Below are 9,572 nucleotides of genomic sequence, written 5' to 3' on the forward strand. Positions count from 1 at the left end.
TGCAAAAGAATGAAGTTCTGATACATGCTACAACTTTGATGAATCACAAAAACATTGTGCTAAGTGAACCAAGCCAGACACAAAAGGTCACATATTGTATGATTCCATCTATATTAACTATTCAGAACAGGTAAGCCCACAGTGTCAGAAAACAGACTGATGGTTATCAGGGGCTGGGAGAGGAAAGATTGGGGGTGACTGCTTAATGGGTACAGGGTTTCCCTTTGGGGTTATGGAAATGTTTTGGAACTAGATAGAGCTAATGGTTGCACAAAATTGTGAATGTATTAATGCAACTGAACTGTACACTTTAAAATGGTGAATTTTATGTTATGTCAGTTTTACCCCAATAAAAACAAGAAAGGTCAGGTGCGGTGGCTCACAACTGTAATCTTAGCATTTTGGGAGGCCAAGGAAGGCAGATCGCTTGAGTCCAAGAGTTCAAGACCAGCCTGGGCTACATGGCAAAACCCCATCTCTACAAAAAAAAATACAAAAATTAGCCAGGCATGGTGGCACATGCCTCTAATCCCAGCTACTTGGGAGGCTGAGGTGGGAGGATTGCTTGGGCCCAGGAGGCAGAGGCTGTTGTGAGCCAAGATTTTGCCACTGCACTCAGCCTGACCAACAGAGCTAGACCCTGTCTTAAACAAACAAAAAAACAAGTGGATCAGCTTGTGGTATCCAGCTACTCCAGTCTTCCATCCTGCCTTGCAGTGGCACATGAGTGGTACACAGACAGAGACCCCTCTGTCCCTGCCTCTCATGATTTCCAAAGACCAGCTGCCTGGGTCTTCAGAGGTGGGGCCACTGTGATCTTGCTCATCTTTGCCCTTTTCTTTTTTTTTTTTTTAATTATTATACTTTAAGTTTTAGGGTACATGTGCACAATGTGCAGGTTAGTTACATATGTATACATGTGCCATGCTGGTGCGCTGCATCCACTAACTCGTCATCTAGCATTAGGTATATCTCCCAGTGCTATCCCTCCCCCCTCCCCCAACCCCACAACAGTCCCCAGAGTGTGATGTTCCCCTTCCTGTGTCCATATGTTCTCATTGTTGAATTCCCACCTATGAGTGAGAATATGCGGTGTTTGGTTTTTTGTTCTTGCAATAGTTTACTGAGAATGATGGTTTCCAATTTCATCCATGTCCCTACAAAGGACATGAACTCATCATTTTTTATGGCTGCATAGTATTCCGTGGTGTATATGTGCCACATTTTCTTAATCCAGTCTATCATTGTTGGACATTTGGGTTGGTTCCAAGTCTTTGCTATTGTGAATAGTGCCGCAATAAACATACGTTCTGAAGGGGATGGGAATTGTCTTACATTTTAAATCCTCTGTTTCACTGGGAGTGCCCATCAGAATTTGGCTAGAACTGTTGCTCTAGGTCACAATTACTTCTGCCAAAGGTATGTGCATATTTATGACTGTGCACATGCTTTGTGTTTACCGTGTCTCAGAAGCACTGTTTGCATTCATGCTGATAATAAAAACTCAATTTATAGTAAAAACAAACATTTGGTTGTGAAATTGGGTTTTAAGGATCCTATAAATGCATTGCAGAGATTTATTTTATCCTAGTAAATATCTTGCTCTAGGGTGAGACTTTAGAACCTTCGAACAGTTCACTTTCAAGGATTTGGTTATTAGAAAACTTTTATAGTCTCTTTAATCACGGAAGAATAACAAATTGAAGGCCTTCCAACAACAGTGGATTTCCCATATCTGGAATATCTTGGCATCCTGCATAGGCTGGATGGTACAAGACTATGGTGGTAGCTGGGAGTTGGGAGACCTGGGTCTTAGGCTACTCAAAGGCTAGATGACTGTAGGTACGTCCCTTTTCCCCTCTAGGCCTTCAATTTTCTCAAATTCAGCCTAGGGGTTGAATTTTTACATAAAAACTTTTGATCCTGCAATTCCATACTTAGAAAATGTTCCCGAAGGAAAAAATTTCACAAAAGCAGTAAGTTATATGTTTAAAACTGTTCAATGCAATGTTATCTATAAAGGCAAAAAAGCAGAAGCAACAAAAATATCCCATGAATTGGAAATAGATGATAGAATTATAGAAACACTTGTGACAGAATAATAAATTGACATTAAAAATAGTAATTGCCATATATATATATATTCCTTCTCTCTCAACACCAGTAAGACTGGCATAATGCTCATTAAAACGAAACAGTGGTTATTTCTAGATGGAATTATGGTTAATTTTTGTTTTCTTCTTTATGCTTTCATGTATATTTCAAATGTTCCATAATGAACACATATGACTTTTATAAAAAACTACTGTCATTGAAGTAGCAATTAATTTTATAAAGAGTAAGTGACAAAGAAGAAAATAGTTAAGTTATAATGTGAAATGAGAAGGAAATGAAATGAAGATGAAATGAATACTCAGGCTGCACCTAGGTTGAAATGGCAACAGACCAAATCCCTGAAAATCACTTTGCTAATTATCAATCCATTTAATAACCAATTCTCTAAAAACTTACCACCCTGCCTATAGGTGTTTTTGTGTCTATTCAATTATATTCTTATTTCATTTTGCCATCTTTTGACATGTTAAGTATTTTAAATAAATTGTCTAAGGCTACTTCTGATTTTATATTTCTTTTTTTTTTTTTTTTTTTTTGAGATGGAGTTTCACTCTTGTTGCCCAGGCTAGAGTGCAATGGTGTGATCTCGGCTCAACACAACCTCCATCTCCCAGGTTCAAGTGATTCTCCTGCCTCAGCCTCCTGAGTAGCTGGGATTACAGGCATGTACCACCACGCCTGGCTAATTTTGTATTTTTAGTAGAGACAGGGTTTCTCCGTGTTGGTCAGGCTGGTCTCAAATTCCCTACCTCAGGTGATCTACCCACCTCGGCCTCCCAAAGTGCTGGGATTACAGGCGTGAGCCACTGCGCCTGGCCTTGATTAAATATTTCTAAGAGTTCTTTTAAACACGTGCACCATCCCTTGATTATGGGATTGTTTTTATCCTTTTGTGTGTGATTGTTCCTTTTTAATCTACTTTGGAATAATTTAATAAGTTGTGAGCCTGTTTGCTAAAAACCCTTTCTTTAAGATTTAGTGTTTTGCTGGTCATGGTGGCTCAAGCCCATAATCCCAGCACTTTGGGTGGCCGAGGTGGGCAGATCACTTGAACCCAGGAGTTTGAGACCAGCCTGGGCAACGTAGTGAGACCTCATTTGTAAGAAAAAAAAAAAAATCTGGGCATGGTGGCGGTGGCATGTTCTATTTTTTAGGACATTAGAACATCCATCCATGTCTTGCTTGCTCTATAACTCTGGTGACAGATGCCAGTGAAGGATCAGGACAGAAGGAGCCTTTATAATTGATTGTCCTTAATATCTTGGGCACCATTGTAAAGTTTGTTAGAAATACTAAATCTCTCTCTCTCTCTTTTTTTTTTTTTGTGCTTGTGCATGTGTGTGTGTGTTTGTGAGTGGCAGGGTCTTGCTCTGTCTACCAGGCTGGAGTGCAGTGGTGCAATCACAACTCACCGCAGTTTGACATCCTCTCGGGCTCAAATGATCCTCCACCTCAGCCTCCCGAGTAGCTGAAACTATAGTTGCACACCACCACGCCCAGCTAATTTTTGTATTTTTTCTATGGAGTTTTGCTATGTTGCCCAGGCTGGTCTGGAACTCCTGGGCTCAAGAAATCTGCCCGCCTTGGCCTCCCAAAAGGCTAGGATTGCAGGTGTGAGCCACTGCACCTGGCCATAAGTGGGATTCTTAATGATGAACCTGAAGAACTTTTGGGTCCTACTTCAAGATCGGCCCAGTGCAGAAATCAAGGCTTCAGTTGCAGCTTCCTACTTTAGCATCTGCATGTGAATATACCAAGAAAGAGAGGAGGAAAGAGAGAAAAGATAGAAATAGAACATTTTATAAGAACAGCCTATCTATCCTTCCCTAGTTTAAAATTGAAATCATTAGATTTAGTTATATTTAAATTTAGCAACCGAAAAAAATGGAATGGAACTTTAGATAAATGTTTCTTCAAACAAGTGAAATTGGTTGGTTAAGACCCCTTTAAAGTTAAAAGAAGAAACATGAAAAACTTTAATTGGTCAGAACCATTGTTATTTTCTTTCAATTAAATCTGATAGTCTCTACTGCTAATGCCAATTTAATCTATTTATATTTATTTGATCCCTGATGTTTGGACTTATTTTCAAATTGCTCTTTTATCTGTTTCTTTTTTTTCTTTGCTTTCCTTCCTTCTTTTGCATTAATAAAGTTTTCTATATATATATTCCCCCTTTTTGCCCCTGCTTATTGGAAGCTTAGCTTTTATTTATATTTCTTTAGTGGTTACAATTAAAAATTTAACATATGTATTAGTGATCAATTTCGCAAATACAATCTAAAGTTATTCAATACTTCTAGTCATCTTTTGAGCAATCTTGACATACTTTTACAACATTTCATAACCAATTATCCTTGTTACTGCAGTCTAGGTATTTAGTTCCATTTCTGTTTAAATTATAAAAGATGATGTGATTATTACATGCAGTCAACAGTTAATTAAATTTTATCAATTTTATCAATTTCTGCGTTCATCATTTTCTTAGTCCACTCAGGCTGCTATAACAAAGTACCATAGACTGAGTAGCTTATACACAACAGAAATTTCTCGTTGTTCTGAACAAGGGGAAGTTCGAGATCAAGGCACCAACAGATTCGGGCCCATTTCTGGGTTCACAGATAGCACTTTCTAGCTGTGTCCTTTCATGGTGGCAGGGGCTAGCTTGCTCTCTGGGGTACTAAGGGCTCTACCTTCATGATCCAATTACCTCCCAAGGCTCCACCTCCTAATACCGTCACCGTGGAGTTTAGGATTACAATATATGAACTGGTGGGGGTGGGGGTGAGTTGGGGCACACAAAATTTCAGACCTTAGTCATTTTCTTTGTATTCTATTCTCTTTGATTTCAAACTTCTTCTTGATGAAAAGTCATTAAGTAGTAAATGGTACATCTTGGGGGGAAAATTTTTATTTTACCTTCCCTCTGGAATGATCATTAACTTTTATACTTAGAGTATGAAAGTCTAGGTTAGTAGCACTTTTCCTTAGCACTTTTAAGTTAATTCTTTAATTTTCTTTCAGCTTTTAATTTGGCTAATGAGGGCTGGCTTTTAGCATAATTTATTTGTTTTCTGGCAGCTTTTAAGATTTTCTCTATATCCTTCATTTACCGACACTTCTTTATAATGCATCTAGGTGTGAATTTATTTCTTCTGTCCAGTATCATGTACTTTCAAGTTTAGGACTTATATCTTTCTTTAATAGTGAAGAATTCTCAGTCATTATCTCACTAAGTATTGTTTCTTCACTATTCTTTCTTTTTTTCTTTTTTTTGAGATGGAGTTTCGCTCTTGTTGCCCAGGCTGGAGTGCAATGGTGTGATCTTGGCTCACTGCAACCTCTGCCTCTCAGGTTCAAGCAATTCTCCTGCCGCAGCTTCCTGAGCAGCGGGGATTACAGGCACCTGTCACCATGCCTGGCTAATTTTTGTACTTTTAGTAGAGACGGGGTTTTACCACGTTGGCCAGGCTGGTCTTGAACTCCTGACCTCAGGTGATCCACCCGCCTCGGCCTCCCAAAGTGCTGGGATTACAGGCGTGAGCCACCGCACCCGGCTTACTATTCTTTCTTTTTTCCTGTTTTGGCTATTCTCTTAGAAGTATGCTGAATCCTCTAGGCCAGGCGCAGTGGCTCACGCCTGTAATCCCAGCACTTTGGGAGGCAGAGGTGGGTGGATCATTTGAGGCCAGGAGTTCAAGACCAGCCTGGGCAACATGGCAAAACCCCGTCTCTACTAAAAATACAAAAATTAGCCAGGTATGGTGGTGCATGCTTGTTGTCCCAGCTATTCAGGATGCTGAGGCATGAGAATTGCTTGAACCAGGGAGGCAGAGGTTGTAGTGAGCTGAGATCGTGCCACTGCACTCCAGCCTGGGGGACAGAGCAAGACTCTGTCTCAAAAGAAAAAAAAAGTGTGTTGGATCCTCTAAACTATCCTTTCTCCCTTAACTCTTCATTCTTCTGTGTGTGTATACATAGATATGTATATGTGTGTGTATGTGTGCACATGTATATATGTGTATATATGTATCTACCTTGTGCTGTATTCTAGATGAATTCCTCAATACTATCTTCCAATTTATTAATTCTCTCTCCTATTGTATCCACTGTAGAATTTATTCTCTCCATTATGATTATAATTTATTTTTATTTTATTTTTGAGACAAGGTTTTGCTCTGTTGTCCAGACTGGTGTGCAGTAGTGTGATTATGGCTGCAGTCTTGACTTCCCAGGCTGAAGTGATCCTCCCACTTCAGCCCCCGCAAGTAGCTGGGACTACAGGTACATGCCAGCATGCCCAGCTAATCTTTTTTGTTTTTTCACTGTTTATAGAGACAGGGTCTCATATTGCCTAGGCTGGTCTCGAACTCATGGGCTCAAGTGATCCTCCCACTGTGGCCCCTGAACGTATTGGGATTACAAGTGTGAGCCACCATGCCCAATGTTTATAATCAAAATGGTAAGATTTTTATTTCTAAGATTTATAATTGGTTCTTTTTTATATCCACCTGCTCTTGTTTTATTTACATCAGAATTTGTTTCATAAATTCTTGTTTCCTTTTGACAAATGACAGCTTTCATTATCTCATTGAGAGCCTTAAACATTCTTATTTTAAAGTCTTTTCCAGACTGGCTCATTATATTAATTTTGATTGCAATTAATATACCCAATTATTAATTTTGTTAACTTTCTTAGGATTAGTTTATTTCATATGTGTTTTTTGTTGTTGAGATATAAATCACATACCATAAAATTCACCTCTTTAAAGTATATAATTAACTGGTTTTTAATAAACTCACAAGACTGTGCAACTATTACCACTATCTAATTAAAAACACTTTCATCACCTCCCAAAAAAACCTCATATTCATTAGTAGTCACTCCCTATGTCCCCCTCCGCCTTATCCCTAGAAACCACTTATCTACTTTTTATCTCCAAGATTTGCCTATTCTGAACATTTCATGTAAGCAGAAGCATACGATATGTGGTCTTTTGTCTCTGGGTTTTTCCACCTAGCACAATGTTTCATCTTATAGTTCACCTAACATAATGTTTCATCTTATAGGATGAATCAGTTACTTCATCCTTTTTAGGGCTGAATAATATTCCACTGTATGAACGGACCACATGTTATTTAACTATTCATCAATTAATTGATGGGCATTTGGGTTGTTTATACTTTTGGGATGTCATGAATGCTGCTATGAAAATTGTATACAAATTTTTGTGTGGATATATGTTTCTTCTGCCTGCTAAAATATTGCATTTAAGCCATATCTGGAAATGAAGTTTTTATTTCAGTTATTATATTTTTCTATGCCAGAATATCTAATTGGTTCCTTTTAATAATTTTCTACATTTTTACTGATATTCTCTATATGGTGAGCCATCATTCTCATACTCTCCTTTAGTTCTTTGGACATAGTTTCCTTAGCTCATTGAACATAATTTCAATAGATGATTTAAAGTCTTTGTCTATTGGTGGCTGAGGCGGGAGGATTGCTTGAGCCTAAGGAGTTGGAGACCAGCCTGGGCAACATGGCAAGACCCTGTCTCTACCAAGAAAAAAAAAAATTAGCCAGGCATGGTGGTTTGCACTTGTGGTCCTAGCTACTCAGGAGGTTGAAGCAGAAGGATTGTTTGGGTCTGGGAGGTAGAGGCTACAGTGAGTCATGTTTCTGCCATTACACTCCAGCCAGCACAACAGAGCGAGACCCTGTTTCACACACAAAAGAAGAATGAATGAATGAATAAATAAATAAATAAATAAATACATAAATAAATAAAAATAAAGTCCTTGTCTAGTAAGACCAGTGTCTGCTGTTCCTCAGGAACAGTTTTTATTGACTGCATTTCTTCCTGTATATGGGCCATACTTTCTTGTTTCTTTATTATTATTAATTATTTTTTCTTAAGTCCCCCTGAAAATGAAATACTTTGTTTCTCTAAATGTCTCTTAATATTTTGTGGAAAATTGGAAATTTTAAATTTGGCAACTCTGGAAATAAGATTATCCAGGATTTGTTGTTACTGTTTGTTGCTTTTGTTAATTTCTTTAGTGAGTTTTCTGAACTAATTGAGTAAAGTCTGAATTCCTAGTTCTGTTTAGCCATCTAAGTCTCTTACCTTAGTGGTGAGCAAATGATTGGATAGAGATTTCCTTAAACTCTTGCAATCAGTAAATCTCCCTCTCTTTGCCAAAGGACCGTGTGTGTGTGTGTTTGTATGTGTGTGTGTGCATGCTTTCCAAACTCAGCCAGGCTGTTAGCAACTCTAACTCTTCACTTCTTACTTGTGCAAGATCTCAAGGTCAGCCCAAGGTGGGAGCTTAGGACCTTCTCAGGTTTTTCCTGCGTATGTGCATAGCCCTAGGTATGTGTATAGCCCTATGCATGTGTGTGGCCTTCTAGAGTCCCAGGAACATGTCAAAACTTCTTAAAGCCCCTGTGGACATCTCATGCCTCAGCTTTTCCTTTTAAGCTTTTTGTTTAGCCTATTGTTTACCCCAATTATCTAACTGCCTTGGGAAGCTACAAATGTAATCAATTGCCTCTAATTGTTTATAACAAACACCCCCCAGGGAAAAGGCTTTTTGTACTGTGTGAGCTTTGAGTCAGGTCAAATAAAGACAGCTCTTTAAAGTGAGGGCTTCCAGACAACTGTTAGACACATCAAATGATGACAATTTTCTGGAAATGAAGCTTTGAAGGAACAGCAACCCTGTTAAGCCCCCATGGTGGCTGGCAGGCTGCTGATTTTTACTATGATTTTAGGCTGTTAATTTTCAAGGCTACCATGGAGCTGGAGAGCATGAGATGGAAACAGGGCAAATTAAAATGCCACAACACTTGCTGTCTTTACTAAGATTTAGCTGTTTTTCTTTAATAATTGCTCCCTAGATTGCTACAAGAATTTGATTAACTTCCAGACTTCTAAAAAAGTTGATTCTAAAAATTTTTTGCCAGTATTCACATGACATATTTGAAGCGTTAACTCTTCCATTTTCACTGGTATCAGCTTTTCAGGTGTTTTTAAATTTTGGTGTACAAGTTCATTTTGAATGGGAGAGCTCTTTCTCCCTGCATTCCTCCCTGTCTAGCAGTTATGTGGCCATCTCCACCCCGCCCCTCAGGATCCTTAGTTCAGAGCCATGTTTTGCATTAGCAGGCTGGAGCTCTAGCCCAGTGATCACACTGGGTTTACTGCAGATACTTTCGTCGAGTCAGCAGCTTGATTGATGTCCTGGTGGTAAGGATCTGTCCTCCCCGTCTCCCTAAGCTTGCAGTTTCATATGGGATGTAACTGGGAGCTGTCAGCAGACATTTCTAGCTTCCTTTCAAGAGCGAAAGGTACCACTGCTTCCCTGGTTTGGAACAGTGAGACCAACTCAGGTGTCCCACCTCAAGTTGAAGGTTGTTACTTCTGGTTACACCCCAGAATCCAAATTCCCAC

This window comes from Gorilla gorilla, chromosome 13 (assembly GCF_029281585.2).
Source record: "Gorilla gorilla gorilla isolate KB3781 chromosome 13, NHGRI_mGorGor1-v2.1_pri, whole genome shotgun sequence".
In the NCBI taxonomy this organism is placed as follows: Eukaryota; Metazoa; Chordata; class Mammalia; order Primates; family Hominidae; genus Gorilla; species Gorilla gorilla.